This window comes from Carettochelys insculpta, chromosome 30, assembly GCF_033958435.1.
Source record: "Carettochelys insculpta isolate YL-2023 chromosome 30, ASM3395843v1, whole genome shotgun sequence".
NCBI lineage: Eukaryota > Metazoa > Chordata > Testudines > Carettochelyidae > Carettochelys > Carettochelys insculpta.
In genome coordinates this window covers 7,086,866-7,107,807 of record NC_134166.1, presented here as the reverse complement: position 1 = coordinate 7,107,807, position 20,942 = coordinate 7,086,866, and positions in this window count along the sequence as shown.

Below are 20,942 nucleotides of genomic sequence, written 5' to 3'. Positions count from 1 at the left end.
TGTACATCTTCGCCGAGGGGGAGTTATTTATGTGTTGGGGAGATGCCAGAGACTGTCTTATCAGAAGCACCCACTTCCGGCCTCTCTGCATGGCGCCTGGGGTACCTGCACAGGAGACCCAACAACCAGAATCTGGGTCGGGGAGAAGAGGAGGATAGGCTCTACAGAGGCAGTGTTGTGGTTAGAACAACGTGCTGGCTGCCAGACACCCTCAGTCTCTGTCACTGTGTGACCCCACACAAGTCGCTGCCTTACTGTGTGCCTCAGTTTCCCCTCCCTCTCTTTGTCTAATTAGATCGCAAGCCCTTCAGAGCAGGGACGGTCCTGGCACAGTGGGGCGCTGAGCTCTGCTTGTGCTGCTAAAGCCAATAGGCACCAAACAAATCAAGACATCCAACCCCTGGGAAAAGGGACAAGTTGGACAGGTGGCAGTCCTGCATGCAAATCCTTCTCACTAATGAGGAGGTCTGCTGCCGCTAACGCATCGAGAAAGGGCCCTGCTCCCACGTCGGCTCCTCCCTCGCTCGCCCAAAGAGCAGCCAGGTTTGGGGGGCCTACTGTCACCCCCGATTGCAGCTGCTCTCCCAAGCAGTGCTGGGAGTTCACGCTCCATGGCCGTCTGTGCTGAGCCTGCCAGCTGGCGGAGACAAGTCACCCCCCGGCCCAGGCAAACCACCGCCCATCAGCAACCAGGTGACACTTGCCCCGTCCCTGGTTTGGGTTCATACCTGTGGCTTTGGACTTCACCACCACCTCCCAGATCTGTTCAGATCCAGCTGCTCCGCCTCAGCCAGCAGGTCCCCATTAGCCCGAACCACACGGGGCTTCCTCTCCAGCCCTCTCTCCAGAATGTACTGACGGACCTGGGAGGGGAAAAGAGCTGGCTCCAATGGCTACCCATGCCAGCCTGACCTTTGGCTGCTGTGCATTCTCTGCAGACTGGGAGGTAGCGGGTGTCTGGGTCCATGGTCTCTCTACTCTTTCCCATCCATGTGCAGAACAAACTTTATGTGCACTGAGGCACAGGTAGATGTGCACCACCTGGAGAAACAAAATGAGCTGTGGGCGCTCGGCTGATCAGCTGGGCAGCGTGTGACTCTCTCCCTCCCGTCCATCTCCTGCGTGGGACAATTGCCTGTCGGTCATGGCAGCCGCTCCAGCTTCATTTTCCAGCCTCAGACTCGCGGTTTGCAGCTGCGTTGCTAGAACGCATTAGAGCAGCTCTTGGAGGACGCTGGAAATGGGATTCTGGATGTCGCCTGCTCCTCCCTGGCTCGTGGCTGGTCCATCCCCCGTCCCAGCAGGGAGGAAGGAGCGAGGGATGATTCCACCCCTGGATTTATGGGCTTTGCCCCCCGCCAGAGGCCAGGCTGGCCCCAGAGCAGTATTCCCTGTCCCCTGGATGCTGTTTGCCTTTAAAGTGCTACCGGCCTGTTTTTGTTACGTCAATTAATTGTAAGACCAGAATGACTCAAGACATTTCTTTTGGTCCACTAAAGTGCATTGTTAAAACACAATAGAGCTATGGTGCCTCCTGGCTGGGGGCCCCAGGCAATGGCCCCTTCTGCTCATCCACCACTGCCCAGTGCTGTGATTAGTCTGAGGCCTGGGCCCCGGTCTGCTGTTCTAGCCTGCTAGAATCTCTGCTGCATGGGGCTGGATTCAGCCTCAGCGGAGTCACGCTGGTTTGGTACCAGGTGTCACTGGGGTCTGCCCCGCAGCCTGGGATGTCCTTGGGGATGAAAGAGGCATCCCGGAGACAGTAGTGAAACCTGGATATTCCCCCTTCCTCTGGCCCAGGGCTCAGCAAGAGGGTCCCCTTATCTCTCTCGCACGCAGTGTCGGCTCAAGGCCCAAATTAGCCCCCAGGAGAATAGAGCCTCTTGTTCCATCCGGCTCTGGTGGAGCCTGGCAGCTTGTCCGCATGATGAGATGTCTGAGGGCTCTGTCAGCGCCCGCAGGCCCTGGGCCTGACGTCCACCAGGCGCTGCTGCAGCTCGGGCATCGAGAGCTGCCACACGGTCGGCTCAGGAGGCTGAAGGTCAGGTCTGAAGTACACCAGGCCTGAGTCTCGGTCACAGACTGGCCCTCCAGGCTACTCCACTCAGCAAGGTGCTAGCAAGTGGGGGAAGTGGCCCTCCGAACAGGAATCCCCTTGGGTGGAATGGAGCTGGTAAAAGGCGCTTGAATCGAGCCCCGACATAGGGGAGCGTGGCTGGAGGCACACACTGAGCTGTGGGTGTTCTGTGTTCCTCAAGCCCAGTAGCAGGGAGTAGAGTATAATTTAGAGCAGCTCCAAGACTCCCCTACACCTCCCTGTATGCTGAGCTGTGCTGCTTCCCTGTCTAGTCACTGCAATTCATTCCTGGGCCCTGCCACCACGCTTACCAGCAAGGGGACCAACGTGTATGAATGGTGGAGGTTGCGGTCACCCGCGGACCCACCAGGAAAGGAACTGAGGCCTTGCACACTCATGTCACACAAGACACCAAGAGCTACAGGTCGCTTGCACTAAATCGCTGAGCACTCTGGGGCTTGAGCCAGCCACCTAGATCCAGCTTGGCCCTGCACCCGAAACCAACTCTGGGGCCTGTTTCTTGCACCTATGGGAGGAAACGCCTTTGGACCCTTTGAAATTGAGTGTTGGGTGCTGCCGCTTTCCTCTGGCCATTTTCAGCGGTCGTGCTGGGCTGAATGTTGTTCATGGAAAGTTCCCATCCTGCCTCCAGAACAAGGATCGTTTCCTCCTCAAAGAGTTTTTTGGCAGGGAAACACCCGTTCTAATGAAACGTTGATTTTCCAACTCCACGACTGAGGAAAGGAAAAGTCTCACTTCACTTCTTGTTAGCCCCTTTGCCGTGTTGTGGTCTCACAGAAAAACGAAATGAAATGACGTTTGTGTCGCTGCCGCAAGGAAGAAACGAGAGTTTTATCTGTCACATTGTTCCTTTTTTGTAAACTGATGTTTTTAAGTGCCAAACTAGCAAGAAGTCCTGTGGCACCATAAAGCCTAACAGATTTATTTGAGCGTAAGCAGGTAAAACCCACTTTTACATGCAGTTATACTGGGTAAGTCGCTTCAATTGTCTTTGTAAAAACAAAAAAAAGCAGTAAAGTAGCACTTTAAAGACTAACAAAATAATTTATTCGGTGATGAGTCGTTGTGGAACAGGCCTAATGAATGATAACCGATAACTGAAACGAAGAGAATTTAACAGAGAAATAGAAATAATGAAATAAAAGCTGTAATCCAGCATGATTTTAGTTAGCTAGATGACCATCTATCGTGGGTGTGGCCAAGCCTCCCATGATCCCATAAATGTTGAATGGTAACAGAGAGAAAGCCGTGCTAGTCTACATACTATCAAAACAAATAAGCAGTCCAGTAGCACTTTAAAGACTAACAAAGTAATTTATTAGGTGATGACCTTTCATGGGACAGGCGCACTTCTTCAGCCCATAGCCATACCAGAACAGACTCGATATTTAAGGCACAGAGAACCAAAAATAGTAATCAAGGTTGACAAATCAGAAAAACATCAAGGTGAGCAAATCAGAGAGTAGAGGGGCCGAAGTGTGGGGGAGGAGTCTAGAATTAGATTAAGCCGAGTATGCAAAAGAGCCCCTATAGTGACCCAGTATCAGAGGGGTAGCCGTGTTAGTCTGGATCTGTAGCAGCAACGAAGGGTCCTGTGGCACCTTATAAGACTAACAGAAAAGTTTAGAGCATGAGCTTTCGTGAGTTAACTCTGAAGAAGTGAGTTAACTCACGAAAGCTCATGCTCTAAACTTTTCTGTTAGTCCATAAGGTGCCACAGGACCCTTCATTGCTGCTCTAGTGACCCAGTGACCCACAATTTTCTTTGTGTCAATTCTCCCACCTGTAAAATGGGGATTTTGCTACTGGAAAACACCAGCTGAGAGCTAGGAATCATGGGAGCACAAAAAGGCTTGGCAGGTTGTGATTTGGATTGTTTTATTCTGTTCCATGGACAACATCGATGTTTATTTTAAATATTATTTTTAAATCACTTTCAGTTTGACAGTTGCTGGAAACTGTGGCAAAGTCAGAGAATAATTATTTAATGATGATGTTGAGATTCAGCTTCAGCAGCCAGCTGCTTTAGCGGGGCTGTCGCGTGGACATTTCAACAGTGGTCTTTACAACATGCCTTAAACCAGCGTTTCCCGAACTGCGTTCTGCGGAACACCAGTGTTGTGCAAAAAACCTTTGATGTTAGCAACATTTTTCCTCCTAAAATATGGAATTATACGTATCAAAAATACTAAGGTATTTGAATAGTATCTAGATTGTAGGTATATTAAGAATTATAATGCATTCATAATATAGTTGTTACGTGACTCATGCTGAAACAATCAGAGTCAATTTGGATTGTTTCAGCATGAGTCGTGTTCAGAGAAATCACTCGATGCTGCACCTGATAGGAACGATGCTGGAGCCTTAGATCCTCTTAATATTAAGCAGATTTGTGATCAAAAGATGCAAAAAACCACTTCCCATTTAAAAAACTGTCGGCTCTCACTAGTGGTTTGAGAATTAGCCTGCTAAATCCAGGGTTGTGAGTGCAATCCTTGAGGAGGCCATTTAGGGGCAGGGATGGGGGCATATAGATGTCAGGGATGGTGCCTGGTCCTGCCAAGAGGGTAGGGGACTGAAGTAGATGACCTCCTGAGGTCTCTTCCAGTCCTAGGAGATGTGTGTCTCCAACTATATATATATTTCTATTTTCCAGTCATATTCTGTAAAAATAACTAATTTATAAAAACACAAAATTTAAAAAGATTTTTCCCAGCCTGATTTGGTTTGCATTTCTTTTTCATAAAAATGTTTTTAAGCTTTAAGGAAGGGCAGTGCTTTTCTGAACAAATATTGTCCTTTCTGGTTTTGTACAAAAGAAGGACACAAACCGTCCTCCTTTAGGCTGTTAACTGTCCCCCCATCAGAAGAACATTAGTTGTTCATTAAGATGATTTTATCTTGCTTTTTGTTCTGTGTAAAATAAAGGACTGTCACTCTCCTGTGGGTCTTCATAGTCACAGTAGACGCTGTAAATGAAGTCCTCAATTGAAACTATAAAGGGCGCGATCCATAGTCTATGCAGACTGTAAAATAAAGGACATCTAAAAAAAACCTAACTCTTTTCAATCAACTTTCAAGCATTGTGCGCTCTGCCCAATCAGCAGGCATGTGTTCTGTCAATATATTCCAAGCCCAAAAGTGTTCCCTGGCCAAATTAGCTTGGGAAGCCTTAAGGCGAGACTCTAATGAATTCGCAAGTAGAATTTTCTGCCTTTGCCTGTCTATAAATGTCCATTATCATCTTAGGAAATAGTTTCTGTTGGTCCATGATGAATGTAACATTTACTGATAAAAATCTCAGCCTCCCAAGCCTGTTTTAAATCAGACCCGTATGAAAACAGCTGCTGCTTTTGAAATAAATCATTTTCCATTTTGAATCCGTTTGGAACTTCTGCTGTTTCCTTTCAAGTCAACGCAATTCAGAGATTGTTTGGACGCATGCGTGGGAAAAAAATGTTCGTTTTCCAACCGGCTCAGATTAGACGTAGTGTCACAGAAGCTAGAGGCCAGGGCCTCGTTGCACTGAGGGTTGCTCAGGCAGAGTGAGGACGTCCCTACTGGAGTTGAAGGTGCAATTTCTAGCTCGAGAAGATATATCCACGCTCGCTTTCATGGCATGGGTGTGCTAAAAATCGAAGGGTAGCCGGAAGGGTGCCAATGGTAGTGGGGACTAGCCATAGATGAACCCCAATGAGACTCAAGGTCTGTATTCAGGGTGGCCAGCAGCGTTTGTGTGAATTTTTCCATCCATGTGTGGAATAAATTTTGTTATGTGCACCGAGGCACATGCTGATGTGCACCACCAGTAGAAACACACGCTGGTGGCGCTCTGCTCATCATCTGGGTGCCACCTGAATCTCCTAGGTGGCCGCCAAAGCTCCCAGCTTACAGGGAACACTGGTGATCCTTCAGTCAAAGTTACTGACAAGCATATCTCCTTTCCTGGAGCAGGAAAAACCACCTAGCTCCAGCGTGGACATTGCCTGGGAGACAGTCCCTCCCTCCTAGAAGGTTGCAATTGGATCTCGTCAGAAAACCAGGTTTTTCATCCCATGAGAAAAGTTATGAGATTCAGGGGGAAAATCCTGAAATGGGACAACCCTGTGAACTCCTGGAAAAACGAAATTCAAACATGTCTGTTGGTGCGGGCCACTCATTTCCATTTCAACTCCCTCTCTTGCTATCAGAGCAGATAATTTCCAAGCCAAAAAGCATTTCCAGCTTGTAAAGAAGTAAAACAATCAAACCTTTTCCTGCCCCAACGTCAGAAATAGGACAGTGCAGAGTTTTCCCTATGTTTTTGCCCTGCCCCAATATACTTCTAAATGAACCATAGCTGAAATCTCCACAACTCCCCGGGAAAAGTCCCTTACCTGTAGGAGAACACATCCATCTCCCTGGATGCTCAGAAACAGATTTAAAAGCAGCTATCCTGCAACAACAAACAACAACAAAAACAACAAATTCAAAAACAAACTCCAAGGAGAAACTGCAGAGCTGCAATTCATTTGCAATTTGACACCATCAACCAAGGATTGAACAGACCCTGGGACTGGCTGGCCAATTACAAAAGCAGTTTCTCTGCTCTTGATGTTCACACCTCCACATTAGCTCCTGATACTGGGTCACATCCTCTGTGACTGAACAGACCTTGTCAACTCTGGCCCTCCCCTTGACTGGGACTCCCTCTTTAAACCCTCCTCTGAAACCCCCACTCGCATGCATCTGATGCCCATGAAAGCTCGTGCTCCAAAATATCTGTTAGTTTCCAAGGTGCCCCAGGACTTCTTGTTGCTCTTGAAGATAGACTAACTCAGCTCCCCCTCTGCTACTTGCCTCAAAATGGCATTTCCCGATGGCAAACTGTCCTGGCAAAACATTGAGGCTCTGATCTTCTACTCGCCAGCTGACAGCGAACCCGGACGGGTGATCGCACCCTTCCGGGCAGAAGACACATAGGCCCCAAAGTGAGAGTGATTGTCCCAGGGGCCCACCCCGAGGAGGAAGAAGGAGCCAAGCCCCATCTCTCCTGTGTGCTAGGCCAGGGCCATGGCTGAGAGCCTCTGGTGGAGCTGAACCAATCCCAGGAGCCTCCTGGCGCCTCCAGGCCTCTCTAGAAACTGCGTCCAACGGGCACCAAGCCAGGCAGGTCTGGACTGGGGATGAGGGCAAGTGGCCATCAGTGACCCACCACCAGCCATTCACCGAGCCGAACACTGAGCACCCTGAGTGGCCTGGCAGTGGGAAGGGGGGTCACCAGCAGAGCACGAAGCACGAAATGCCACCTCTGGCCTTCGTGTACCTTCCATCCCAGCTTCAAATATAGCTGGAGCCCTGGGCGCCCGGGGCTGGCAGAGCCGGGTGGGGCCAGGCGTTGCTGTGTCTGTCCCAGACCTCACCGGGGCTGCATCTCTTTTGTCTTTCCTGAACATCTTCAACAAACACACATGGAAGTGGCCTGGTGCCTCCTCCCTAAGTCTTTCCAGAATTAGCGCTGAGCCTGGCACAGCAATCAGCCCTCAGGAAAGCGCCAGAGCCAAGGTGCACCATCGTGGGCAGGAAGAGAACCCAGGAGTCCTGGCAGCCAGCCACGGCCACTCCCTGCGGCGCTCTCGGTTACAGCTGGTGATGAAGTGCCCCTCCCTAGCTGGGAGTAAAACCCCCTCAATCTCCGCTGCCAGCTCCTCCTTCTCACCCCACTAGACAACGTCACCTCCGGAGATGGGAACAGAACCCAGGCAGCCTGATGCCCAGCCAGCCTTCCCTGTAAGCTGAGCGCCTGGGCAGCCACCCAGGAGAGAGTCAGGTGCTGCCCAGCTGATTATCAGAGTGCGCACTGCCACCAGCGGGTGTTTCTATGGGTGATGCACATCCGCACATGTCCTGGTGCACATAAAATTTATTCTGCCCATGGGTGGAAAATACAAGAGGGAACAGTGCTCCCAAGCCCACTTGGGCTAACAGTTAGACCCCCACCTTCCTCCCAGAGCTGGGACAAGAACCCAGGAGTCCTGGCTCCCAGCACACACCCATTCTAGCTGTTTTGATGCCACACACAGCAAGCCAGTAACCACCAGCCAATGACATCCACAGAACTGACAGTGCAGGGGTGGCACCTTTCACTGGCTGCCTGGCACATCAAAGGAACAGTGCCAGAGCCCCAGAGAGGACAAGGAAAGGCTAGACCTAGAACAGGGCTGGCAGGGGCCCTACAACACAGAGCAGTGGTGAGCCTGCAGAACAGCGATCCCTGTAAGCTGAGCACTGGGGCGGCTGCCCAGGAGAGATAAAGGTCCACCCAGCTGGCTAGCAGAGCACCCCCAGGGGGCAGTGCAATTTCCTATCGATGGTGCACATCCGCACAGGCCTTGGGGAACATAAAATTTATTCTGCCCGTAGATGGAAAAATTCTAGGCACCCTGCTGAAGACATACACACATGAGCCCACCCAGCGCCCATCAGTATTTTCCTCCATCCGCAAGCTGGAGGGAAATACAAAAGGACTCTGATCAAAGGAGCGGGTGACAAGGGCAGAGTGGGGCAGGCCCAGCATGAGTGGGGTTGCCGCGTGAGCGAGAGGTGCTGTATCGCAGCCCAATGCAATGCTGGATGGCTAAGACCAAGGCACGCAAGGCCCTGTCTCCAGGCTGTGGCTGGGCCGGCGCAAAGCAGTGGCTCTGAACAGGATGCGCACGGGGCATCCGCCAGCTTGCGTCACAGGCGCCTTAGCGGGGGCAGGGCTGGGCTTTTACCTCGAACAGCACGGCCGGCTCTGGTGACAGCATTTGTAGAAGGATGTTGTAAAATCAGCGGGGGGCAGATCGGTGCCAAACAATTCGAGGCCTGGAAAAAAAAAAAAGCCCACGGCCACCAACATTCCTCTAATCTTTTCCATCCATGTGTGGAATCATTTTTATGTGTAACGCAACCGTGCACCACCCATAGGAACACAAACCCGGCTGTGGGCTCGCTGCCAGTCAGCCGAGCGGCACCTGAATCTCTCCTGAGCAGCTGCCTGAGTGCTCAGCGTACAGGGAACCCTGACAGCTGCCCACTGAGCCCCTGAGAAAACAGCCCCAGCATCGGCTCCAGCGCAGGCGCCCAGTTACCACTTCCGATTAGTCACACACGCCGCGCCTGCTGCACAGCCCCAGCCCATAGGCCTGGGACAAGCACTGCCATCGGGTGCCAGGACCTGGGCTCCCCCTAACTTTTTTCCATCCTTGGGTGGAATAAATTTTGTTACGTGTGCCAAGGCCCATGCGGACGTGCACCACCCATGAACACAGGCTGCTGGCTGTGGGGGCGCTCTGCTCTTCAGCTGGGTGGCACTTGACTCTCTCCTGGTTTGCGGCCCAAGCGCTCAGTGTATAGGGAACACTGGCTGGGGCTACTGGTCACTCCCCAGCGCCCTGAACTCCCCACTCTGGGCTCTGCAGACTCACATCTCCTCCCTCTCCCCGCAGCACCTCCCAGCGCCTGTCGACCCAGGCAGCAGGGCAGGAGACCCAACCCGCCAAGCACCCCAAGCACCCTCTGACTTTGCTGCCAAACCTCCTGGCTGTGTCATCATCACCTCGAGTAAGTCAGCCCCGGGTGCTGACAGCGGCGGCCCTGGTGCTGGGTGAGAACAGAGACGGGGGGTGTGTGTGTTTTGTTAAGACCTGCAGCACTGCGGCTGCAATCCCTGCCATGCCAGGCAGTGGCAGGGCTCAGGGCCAGGCAGGGGAGGCCGGGCGCGGAGGGGGGGAATCAGAGCCCTCGCAGAGATCGGTACGTCCCTGCAGCACAGCCTCACCCGACACTGCCGGCTTTTTCCCGTCCCCATCTGGCCTGGAAGTTCCCCCGAAGTATCCTTGGCCCTGGCGCCTCCAAGCCTCCCCTGGGGGTCCCCCACCCCCGGGCGTGTCAGGCCTGGCTGGGCAGAGCTCTCCGCTGGAGCTGCAGGCCAGGAGCAGGCACTGACCGGAGCCAGCCAAGGCCCCTTCACAGCCAGCCAGGCACAGCACCGCGCCCCTCGGGCCTGGGTGGCGAAGGGTCAGCTCCGGAGCACCTTAGCTCATGCAGCAGCTGCTGCGGGCCAGCTGGTGTCAGAGGAAAGCTATGGGGAGCCGGCTGCCAAGGGGGCCAGGGGGTGCCAAGGCCAGGCCGGAGCAGAGAGGGGGTGTGGGAGCAAAGCCTGGCTCCAGGTCAGGAGCGCTGTGGTGGAGCTGCAGCACCAGCGAGGTTCCCTGGGTGCGAAGCACATGGGGTGGGGGGAAGCCGAGCAGATGATGGGACTCGCGGGCGGGGGCTGGGAAGCCTGGAAAGGCCGGCGCCTGCGGGAGGGAGTTGCTTATGGTTATAGCAGTGGCGAGAGGTCCTGGGTCCCACTGACACAGCTGCTGTGGGTACTCCGACCCCCTTGCGCCAGGCGCTGCACAGTCCTGGCCCACCCCAGCCCCCCTCGTGTCAGGCGCTGCACAGATACCCACCCAGCCCGGCAGTCCCGCCTGATGCTCTCGCTGCACGAATTCACACTCTATCTAGCCCCCGGGGCGCCTGCCCCCCCGCCACCGACGGGGAGCAGAGACGAGGGGACTCGCGGTGGGGGGTCTGCAGCCAAGCCAGGAACAAAAGCCAGGCCCCGATCAGACACCGCCCTTGGGGGCAGGACTGGAGACCCCAATGCCGCTGGGCCCTGCTGCAGCCTAGTTCCCTCTCTGGGGTCACGGTGCAGTCGGGCTGGGAAGAAACACCAGCCAGGGCCAGGGTGGAGCCCAGCCGACCTGAGCAACTCTGTGGGCAGCTGCAGGGGAACCTGGACCATGGAACAGCAGGCACAGGAAATGCAGAGAGTACCAGAGCACACGGGGCCGTTGTGCTAAAGAGGGCATGTGTGTGTGTGTGTGTGTGTGTGTGTGTGTGTGTGTGTCAGGGCTGTTCTGTTAAAGGGTTTTGTGTGTGTGTGTGTGTGTGTGTGTGTGTGTGTGTGTGTGTGTGTCAGGGCTGTTCTGTTAAAGGGTTTTGTGTGTGTGTGTGTGTGTGTGTGTGCGCACGCGCGCGCACACGTACCTACACCTGGGACTCCTGGGCTCTGTTCCCAGCGCTGGGTGGAGCCAGAACTCCTGTGCGCTGTTGTCAACCCCAAGGGAGTACAGCCGGGGTGGGGGAGGGAGAGAATCTAGCGGTCAAAGCAGGGCCAAGAGGGCAGGCGTCCCGTGTTGTGTGCTCAGGACTGGAAGGGTGGGGTGCTCAGCACCACGGGGTTGTGTTTCTAGCTCTGCTGGGCGGGGGTGGGGGGGAGCGCCAGCCCAGCATCTGAGAGTCCTGGCTCCTATTCCCACTCACCTGTGGTCTAACTTCAGGCAAGTCACTCGGTGCCTCAGTTTCCCTCTGTGTCCGAGGAGGAGGAGGGAGTCGTTGCTGCCCTGCAGGGGTGTAAAGAGCTTTGAGATTCTCCGAAGCAAGAAGCCAGGCTCAGCCACCTGGACGGGGATTCAGCCGCATGCGTCTGGGACAGATGGACTCAGCAGCCACAGCCCAGCCAATGAATCCCCCAGCCCTGTTCATTTCTAATCAGAATCGCTCAGCGTCCACTTTCGCTTGTTGTGCCAGGACCGGGGATCTGTTGGCTCTTCGGCTTGCCCAGCCCAGTCACACTGTCCCAGCCTTACTGCCCTCCCCTGCCCAGCCGTACTGCCCAGCCCAGTCACACTGTCCCAGCCGTACTGCCCTGCCCTGCCCAGCCGTACTGCCCAGCCCAGTCACACTGTCCCAGCCGTACTGCTCTGCCCTGCCCTGCCCAGCCGTACTGCCCAGCCCAGTCACACTGTCCCAGCCTTACTGCCCTCCCCTGCCCAGCCGTACTGCCCAGCCCAGTCACACTGTCCCAGCCGTACTGCCCTGCCCTGCCCTGCCCTGCCCAGCCATACTGCACCAGCCACCAGGAACGTGCTTGCAGAGCATTTGCCAGAGGATCAAGCTGAGAACAACGTCCTCAGAATCCCACATCTCTGGTGCACAGACTCAGGTTGCAGTGCTGGGACCCCACCAGGAGCCGACCTCCTGGGAGGCAGAGAGAGGGGGACTCACAGCAAACATCACCCCCTATGCTGACAGACGGTCAAGTTTGGACCACTGAGTTCAGGGGCAGGGGGAGCTAGTGGTTAGAGCGGGGGGGGGGGGAATTCCCTGGGAGACGCATTTGTACAATGGTTCAGGCAGAGGGCTGGGGGCTGGGGGAGGCAGGGCTCCTAGGGCCCACCCCGAGTTCTGCCACTGACTCACCGTGTGACCTCAGGCTGGCCACTCCGTGCCTCAGTTTCTCCCATCTGCAAAACAGCAATACTGGCACTTCCCCCCGCCCCAGAGGGTGAAGGGAGGAGGAAAGGAGCCGGTGTGTTATTGCCTGTCAAACACCCTGCACATGCGTCCCCAGTGGAGCCGGCCTGCTGGAGGGAGGGAGTACCGGCAGCTCCAGAGCCATGCTCCTGGCCAGGCAGTAAGGCTGGGCAGGCGCCAGGCAGGTTCACAGGCAGGGTCGATATTATGGGCATTGCCATCCCAGGTGCTGTCCCTGTCCTAAAGAAGCCCACAAGCTACAGAGACAAGGATGATGCAGTCAGAGGGGAAACTGAGGCACAAGGCTGCGAGGTGCTTTGCTCATGGTCATCTAGCACAGATTGGCTGGCACCACTAGACCGCACAGCCTCTGGACGGGAGGGGCAGGGCTGGCATAGAGTTGCCGGTCTCTAGTCCCCTACTCCTGGGGCTGCCCAAACACCAGCTTCCTGGGTGTGGAGCAAAGAGACGATGGGTTTTGAATCCCAAGCCCAGCACCCGGCGACGGGAGCGCGGGCGGGGGGAGGGTGTTCCTGAATGTGATGCCCAGAGACACCCCACCCCCAGCACAAGGCCCATCGGGGCACACAGTATATCCAGCCCAGAGACCTTGAGTCCCCCTGGCTGACACAGGCCCGGCTCCAGGGGCAGGTGCCAAGGGGCTGGTTTGCTCCGAAATCATGCTGGTGGGACAGGGCAGCTCAGACAGCGACTGGGCAGCAGCGCCCGCTCACCCTGCCAGGTACCGCCAGGGACGGGCGTCTCCCAGAGCACTGGCTGGCTCAGTTCCAGCCTGCCACCCCGTGGGAACTGAATTTGCCATGTCTCAGTCCCTCTACGTGACAGCCTCAGCCAAAAGCTCAGGACAGACACCACTGGGACACTCGCCCTGTAGATAAAACACAAGACGTTGGTCTCCAGGGCGGCTCCACCAGCCCCAACATCCTGACTCCGCAAGCTGTGTGCACAGGACTAGCCCAGACGGCTGCGGGGTGGACAGCACCGGGCCAGGCGGAGAAGCAGGAGACAGTGGTCACAATCTTGGGCGAGTTCTTGTTCTCCTCTGGGCCTCAGTTTCCCTGCCCGTTAAAACCAGGCTAACTTAGTGTTTCTAGGGCAGGAGCTGCCAGGAGCTGTGCCAGAGCCACCTGTGTAACACACACAGCCAGGCTCAACAAAGGGCACTGGAGAGACAAAAGTCAGGCCATTGTCTCGGTCTCTGGGCCGGGGGTCAGGCCAGGGGATCACAGCCGTCCCCAAAACACCGGCCCATGTCCAGAGCAGGGGCAAGCAGGTGAGATTCCCACCGCCCGGCGTTGGCCATCACCCCATTGGGGGTGTGGGGGAGGAGTTTGCAGGATTACTGGGAGCTAATCGCAGGCTCCGCGCAGGAGCTTAGCAGGGGAGATTCTGGGGCAGACGGGAAAGGCTACAGGAAGGCGGCAGGGGCACAGGGATCCTGGACCTCCCCTGGGCGGCGCTGCAATGGGGAGGGGACAAATCCCACCGCAGGCTCCCAACGAGGCTCCTCTCTTGCACACCAGGTGCTCTAGCAGTGTCACCTGCACTCAGGACCCCTCGTGGCACTTGGGGGGGGGGGGACGACAGCCACCCCCTAAGGGGAGATATGAGGATTAGGAGTCTGGTGCTCTGCATTCGAGTCCCTCTTCTACCTGGGGCTCCCTGCGTGCCCTGGAGCAGGCCCCGGGCCCCTGCAAAACGGGCGCGAGCGCTCCACCGGTGCACCAGAGGTGTTGTGGGGCTGGGGCTGCCCCTCTGTGCCCACGAATGAGGCCGGTCAGACAAAGGCCTGAGAACAGCGCTGTCTGGCTGCGGCAGGGCTGGACTGGAAGCCAGGCCCAGGTTTCCAGTCAAGGCCCCAGGACAGGTTTCCTTAAGCTGTGACGCCCGACCCACACGGCGCACGTGCGTGAATTCCCGGCCGAGCTGGCGGACTGAACCGCCCAAATGTGCAGCATCAACCAGCTCCGCTTGCGGCGGGGGAGGCAGAAACAGATTGTTTTCCTGTGGGGTTTCCCAGTGCTGGAAACTTTCCTTTGGCCATAACATGAATTGGTCCCTTGCTCTAACCACTGTACAGCGCTTCCTCGTCTCCGGAGGCACCGGCTGCAAGTGGCCAGGCAGCACTCGCCATGAGGGGGGACGTGATCGTGGTTTACAAGTACAAGAGGGGTACAAGGAGGAGGGAGAAAAATTGTTCTCCTGGGCCTCTGAGGACAGGACAAGGAGCAAGGGGCTTAACTGCAGCCAGTGGGTTTTGTTTGGATGTTAGGAAAAGCTCCTGCTGGGGTGGTTAAAGACACTGGAATAAATAAATAACGTAAACAAGGGACGCAGACAGATGGGAGGGCTTGTGCACGCTTGCACTGAGGGGGGTGTGCATGTGGGCTTGTGCAAGTGTGCGTGGGCTTGTGTGTGGGGGCCTGTGCATTCATGCATGCCTATGAGCGAATATACTTGCACACACCAGCGCTCATGTGCACTTGCACAAATGCACGTGGGAGTGTGGCCCTCTTAGTACGTGCATGTGCTTGTGCGTATGCCCCTGGCGGGCAGCACCTGACAGCACCTTCTGGGGTCCAGTCAGCCTGGAATAGCTGCGCCTGCCGAGCTGGGGTCTCCGAAAGACCAAACAGTGGGGCCTGAATCGCGCCCCGGCTCACGTTGCACCAGGCCTGGCACGCAGGCGAGCAGCAGGCGCAGCTGTGCCCAAGAAGCCCGGCCAAGCTCTCCAGTGCCGGCTGACTCTCCCAGCAAGCCCCACTGGCCTCCCTCCACGCAGCCAGCCCAGGGAAGTTATTTATCCCTCCGTTTTTCTGGGCTGAACTTCCAGCCGCAGAGGCCTTGGTGGAGACAGCGCTAATCAGCTGCAGGCGCGTGGCCCTGGCCAGGAGCACAGGCAGACGCCAGGTACCAACCAGGTCTGCACAAGCGCAAACTTCGCCTGCTCCCTGGTGGCTTTGGCACCGAAGCCCAGATGCTGCTCAGGTCAGAGGATCTGCCCCCAGCGTCTCTGGCTCAGCTGTATTTCTAGGGACCTCCACGGGGGCTGGCAAAATACATTAGCCGCAGCTGGGCAGTCGTGCTAAATTCTGCTGGGCCGTCTTTCCCCTCCCTGGGGCACAGACTCTCTCGAGCCTGGCGGTGCCCAACACTGGGGCATCTGAGCCCTTCGCTACATTGTGGGCACATTGGCAGCATCCCAGAAGTGATAACAGTCACTCGCAGCCAGTTTTTGGTTGCACCTATTGGCCAAGTCATCTTGGGTTTTACGCCAGGGTTTGGCCGACTCTAGCTGGAAACTTGGCATGAGTCTGCTGAAGAGAGCTCTGAATGTGGCCCACAGTGGGGGCTCCAGGGTGAGATTCTTCCCTGAGGAAGGCAGCCATGAATCTGGAGTCACTCTGCTGGGAATTTGGCACTGCTCCACTGCGGACGGTGGAGTGACTCTGGATTCTTATGGGTGCAACTGAGCAGGTTCAGACCTCAATGCCAGCAAAGCCGGCTCAGGTGGCTCCAGATTCCACTGCTGGAGATCGGGGCAAGTTCTAATCAACCGCAATCGATGGCGAGATGTGACATTCGCACGCGGGAGGAGAAATCTGGGTCTGGCGTAACTCCACTGCAGCTAGTGAAGCGACTCCAGATTGGAGCCGAGGTCACACTGAGCCCAAGCCGGACCTAACTCAACTGCAGTCCATGAGTTGATTCCAGATTTACGCGGGTTTCCTGGAGATCAGGATCCGCCCCTCGCGCCGGAGTCACACCCAGAGCCAGATCTGCTCTAACCGCAATTGCAACAGCCTGAGACACTTTCCAAACCACAGAACTGAATCCCTTTGCTGCGGCCAACAAGGCGAGAGCTGCACACAGCAGCTGGCTGGGCTAGAAAGCGCCGGGCCCGCCGGCAGCTCAGGTAGCGTGCGACCCCGGCGCGGCCTGACTCCTGGCTCGCCCAGCCGGCTGCGGCATTTGACTCTCGCTGCTCCATTAACGTCGGCCTTAAACAAACAGCAGGAAGGCACGAAAGTAACAGGAGATGCGGGTGCCCCAGAGCCTGGCAATTGCTGCAGGTCGCAGCGGAGCTGTGCTGACCGGCCAGAGCTTGGGACGGACACGCTGCCCCACCATGCAGCAGGTTCAATGCCCCACGGCGAGGCTGCAATAGATGCCAAGAACACACCTGCAGCCTCCTTCCAGCCCTGACGTCTCTTAAAGGGGGAGAAAACACAAAGATTTTAACCCATCAAACACTGGAGAAATGATGTGGCTCACCCGGCATTAGTCTTGGGCAGGAGGGAAACTGAGGCACTGAGGGAGTCTGTGACCTGACCAATATGATGCAGAGGCTCAGCGGCAGATGTGGAAGAGAGAACCCAGGCGTCCTGGCTGCAGTCCTCTGCTGTAAGAATGTTCCCTCTAATCATTCCCATCCATGTGCTGGTTTTGTCCAATAATGTGCAGAATAAGTTTTTCTCTGTGCACTAAGGGGTGTGCGTATGTTCACCACCAGCAGAAAGGAAACAACCTAGCTGGGGGCACTCTGCTAATCAGCTGAGCGGCATTTGACTCACTCCTGCACAAGTGCTCAGCTTGCCGGGAATACGGGCTGTAACCATTGAGCAATACTCGCGCTCGCAGCTGGGACTCAAACCCAGGCCCTGTGTTTTAACTGCTCACCCGTGCGCATGACGCCTGCACTCCACCGGGAGTGCAAAGGGGGCTGACCGTGTACACAGGCTGAAGAGCACAGAGTGCAGAGCTGAGGCGCAGGAGTCCTGGATGCTCAACTTGGCTCTCCACCGATTGTGGCTGCACCTGGGTGCTGACTAACGTCACCCTGAAAAAGGCCCAGATCCCAGTGCCATGTGCTGAGGGCCTGTCGGGTGGAAGCTGCTGGGAAGCACCCGGCCTCCGTCTAGCGCCTGTAGATTCGCTCTGGCCTAGGCATCGAGCTCCCTTCTACCAGCCTTGCAGCACCCAAAACCAGCACTGAGCATGGCACAGCACCTGCTACTTAAGTGGCCCCCTTGCGCCAAGCCAGTCAGTCCCAAGGCCTCGCACCCCATCTTGCTCTGCTCCTGAAAGAGGGAAGCTGGAACCCCCCCACCCCGCATGGCCAGTGGTGGCCTCAGGAACACGGTCCCAGGGGCGAGCGGCAGGACATGGGTGTGGGAACTCAGAGTACAAAAGACCCCCAGGCTCTCAGCCTAGTTCCCAGGGTCCCATATGCTGCCCCCCACGCTGGGGACCCTGCTGTTGGCTCCACCCCAGAGTCTCCACTGCTGCCCCCTGTGTCTGGGGTTCTGCTCCCGGCCTCAGCTCAGGGGAGGGAAACTGGGTAAGGGGGGATGTCGGCACAGACCCACCCACCCATTTAAAAATGCTCCCACGCTTGCAGGAGGGACTCACCTGGGGACTGGCCACTTCGCATCTGTGCCCTCTCCAGCTCCTCTGGCCTGGCTGCTGGTGCTAAGTGGGCCTCTCACAGGCCAGGAACCCCCCGGACTTCACCGCGCTGCCGGAGTGGCTTCTCGGGGCCCAAAGGTGATGGAGCTGGGAATAGACTCCAGGAGTGCAACTCTCTCGCTAGCCACTAGCTCCCACTGCTTCTCTGAGCTAGTCCCAGCTCAGTGGCAGTGTGGTGAGACATGGTCTCCCCCCACCCCCAGAGCCCACAGCCCCCCCCACATGTCTGTTGCTATTCATCAGCTACTCCCCCCAGGCGTGTGAGCCAGTCACTGGCCCTGACAGAGGCTCCACAATGGGTTGCCCAGCTGGCTATCCAGTCCCACCCCATACATGACCTGGGGTGGCACCAGGGTTCCCTGTGAGCTGAGCAATTGGGCAGCTGCCCTGAAGAGATTCAGGTGCTGCCCAGCTCATGAGCAGAATGCCCACAGCTGGCAGCGTGTTCCTACTGGTGGTGCACATCAGCAAATGCCTTGGTGCGCAGAATAAAATTTATTCAGCCCATGGATGGAAAAAGTCAGAGGGAACCCTGGGTGGGACCAGCGATCTGGGGCAGGGAGGGCACCTGAAAACAGAGAGCCCCATAGGACTCACTCCCACCCCCTCCCTGCTTCCCCAGCACAGGGCTGGCTTTGCTGTGGGTCTCAGGGGCCCAAACCTGTCAGGGAACAAGCCTGGGGTGGTGCGGGGAGGGGCTGCTGGAAAGGAGCCCTTGGCAACATGACGATCCAGGTAGTTCTGTCCCTTTAAATCCATTTCCCCTGACCCCTCCTCCTCCTCCCCCCACAGAGCCCCCAGGGGGCCCAGCTGCAGCACGACTCCAGGCACCTCAAACCCAACAGTGCTGATGCTGGGTTATGGGGAAAGGCTTTTACTAGGGGTGTCACCGACCAGTGGGCCTGGCCATGTTCCGTACCACCCTGGCAGGCTGGGATGGGCCATTTGTTGCCCTGCAAGGACTAACCTGCACTAAGGTAAGGGCTGCAAGGGCCACAGCAACACCCAGGCTTCCCATTGGATGATTCACTCACCCAGCCGGTCCCGCCGCTGCCCTATTGGACAATTCACTCACCCAGCTGGTCCCGCCGCTGCCCTATTGGACGATTCACTCACCCAGCTGGCCCTGGGCAATCCAGGACATCTAGCATTGCACATTCCAGCCAATAGGCAACTGGTCCTTTACTCATTACACCAGGCCCTTTAGTCCACCTACCAGCCCAACCAACCCCAGGTTATGCCCCCTGCATCTCTAAACATAAGTGCTGCCCCTTCATTGCGCGGCCAGGCCACCCATGTTCCCACCAGGGACATGAAGGGCTTGTGGGGGAGGCAGGCGAGAGGCCAACAGTGTGGCACTGGAGGGGGCTGGTTCCACCCTGGAGCACTAGCACGCTGGTTCCTTAGCAAGGATCAGGGATTTTCCCCTCATGCACCAGTGTGACAGGTACGTACCCTGCCAGGCAGCCTGGCTGATGGGTGTGTGTCCTGGGAAGAGGCTGGAGGCAAGGCAGGCGCCGCAAGTGCCCGGCTGTGGCTGTCGGGGGGGCGGGGTTCACCTCATGCTCAGCACCAGGGTCTCTGAGTGCCCTGGAGGTCGGGCTGCAGTTAACAGCTGCACCAGCAGCTCCCTTTGGAAGCTCACAGCTCCCTGTGGGAGGCAGATGTTATCAAGGCCTGGGGAAATGGAGGCCCCAGCAGGGAAAGGAACTTGACCAAGGCCATAGTAGCAAAGCTGGAAATAGAATCCAGGTGTCCTGACTGCCCTGTCCGAGACACGGGACCACTCGTCTTGCTACACTGTCGTGTAGTCTCCCCCTAACCCTCCCACCGCTGTCCCTGGCCCCTGCTCTAGCTCAGGCCAAACCCCCCAGCTGCAACCAAGCAGGATGCTCAAATGGGGCCCTGCCAAACAGGTTCTCTGGCACACGTTGCTGCTTCCTCAGTGGGGCCTGCCCCCTCGGCCAGGCCGGGTTGGTCTCCTACGTTACCCTCTCCAGGGTCTGGCATGTGATTGCCACGGGGCCAGAGCGGCTCCTGCGTCCCCTTGGGGAAGGTGACCCACTGCGGAGCAATCTGTGCGCTGCCCCAGCTCTTATCTGGCGTCAGTAAATACCAGGCTCCATCCCGTCGATCTCAGTGCTGGGAGCTTGACTCCCTCCAGTCCCTCAGTGGGGAGCGCCGTGAGCATGAAGCAAGGCAGATGGCCCACATGGGGCAGCCAGTCTCTTGCTGGGGGGTTGCGGGGGTGTGGGAGCTACGGTCCAGAGCTGAGCAAAAAGTCCCCCTCAGTGTGGAGGCAGCTGGGCGCAGCTCCCCAAGCTGGGAAATTTGCTCCACAGCCGAGCCACCAGCCCCATGGAGCGACCCACCCTGACCCTGGAGCGACCAGAGGTCCCGGGGCCCCAGCCCCCTCTGCTCCCCCCACAAGGGGGCCGGTAGCACCCTGGCAGGCAGAGAACTCAGGCTGAGCACAGAGGCATCACCCCTGCCAGACTGGCCTGTTCCCTGCCCCAGCGGCCCTTGGCAGGGCAGTGAGCACTGAGAATCCTGCAGAGGAGCAAACCTGGCACCAGCTTTGTCTATAGCAAACAGGCCTCAGCCCTGGGCAGCACCCAGGAGGTGGCAGAGGGGAGAGGGCAGCCAGCGGGCGGGCAGCCAGCCCAAGCAACAGGTCTGGGTTTCCCATCCCACGCCTGGTGCTCCTCCCCAAGGCAGTTCACAGGGGAAGAGAAGAACCAGTGTGTGTTTAAAGCTCGGATGGCAGGGGTGGGCGCCAGACACTCCAAACCATGACCAAGGGTGGTGGTGGTGGGGTCCAGAGCATCCCACCTCCACGGCGGGGCGGGGGTCAGCGGTGGCAGAGACGCAGCAGTGTCCACACCCAGAGCCCATCTGGGGCTCGGCAGCCCCCCGTGTCTGGAGTGAGCAAAGCTCTGGCTGAGCTGGGATTGAACCCTACTCAGAGCCACTGGCAGCGGGGGCTCTGTTGGCACCACTGCCGATCCCCAACCTGTGGGAGAGAGGT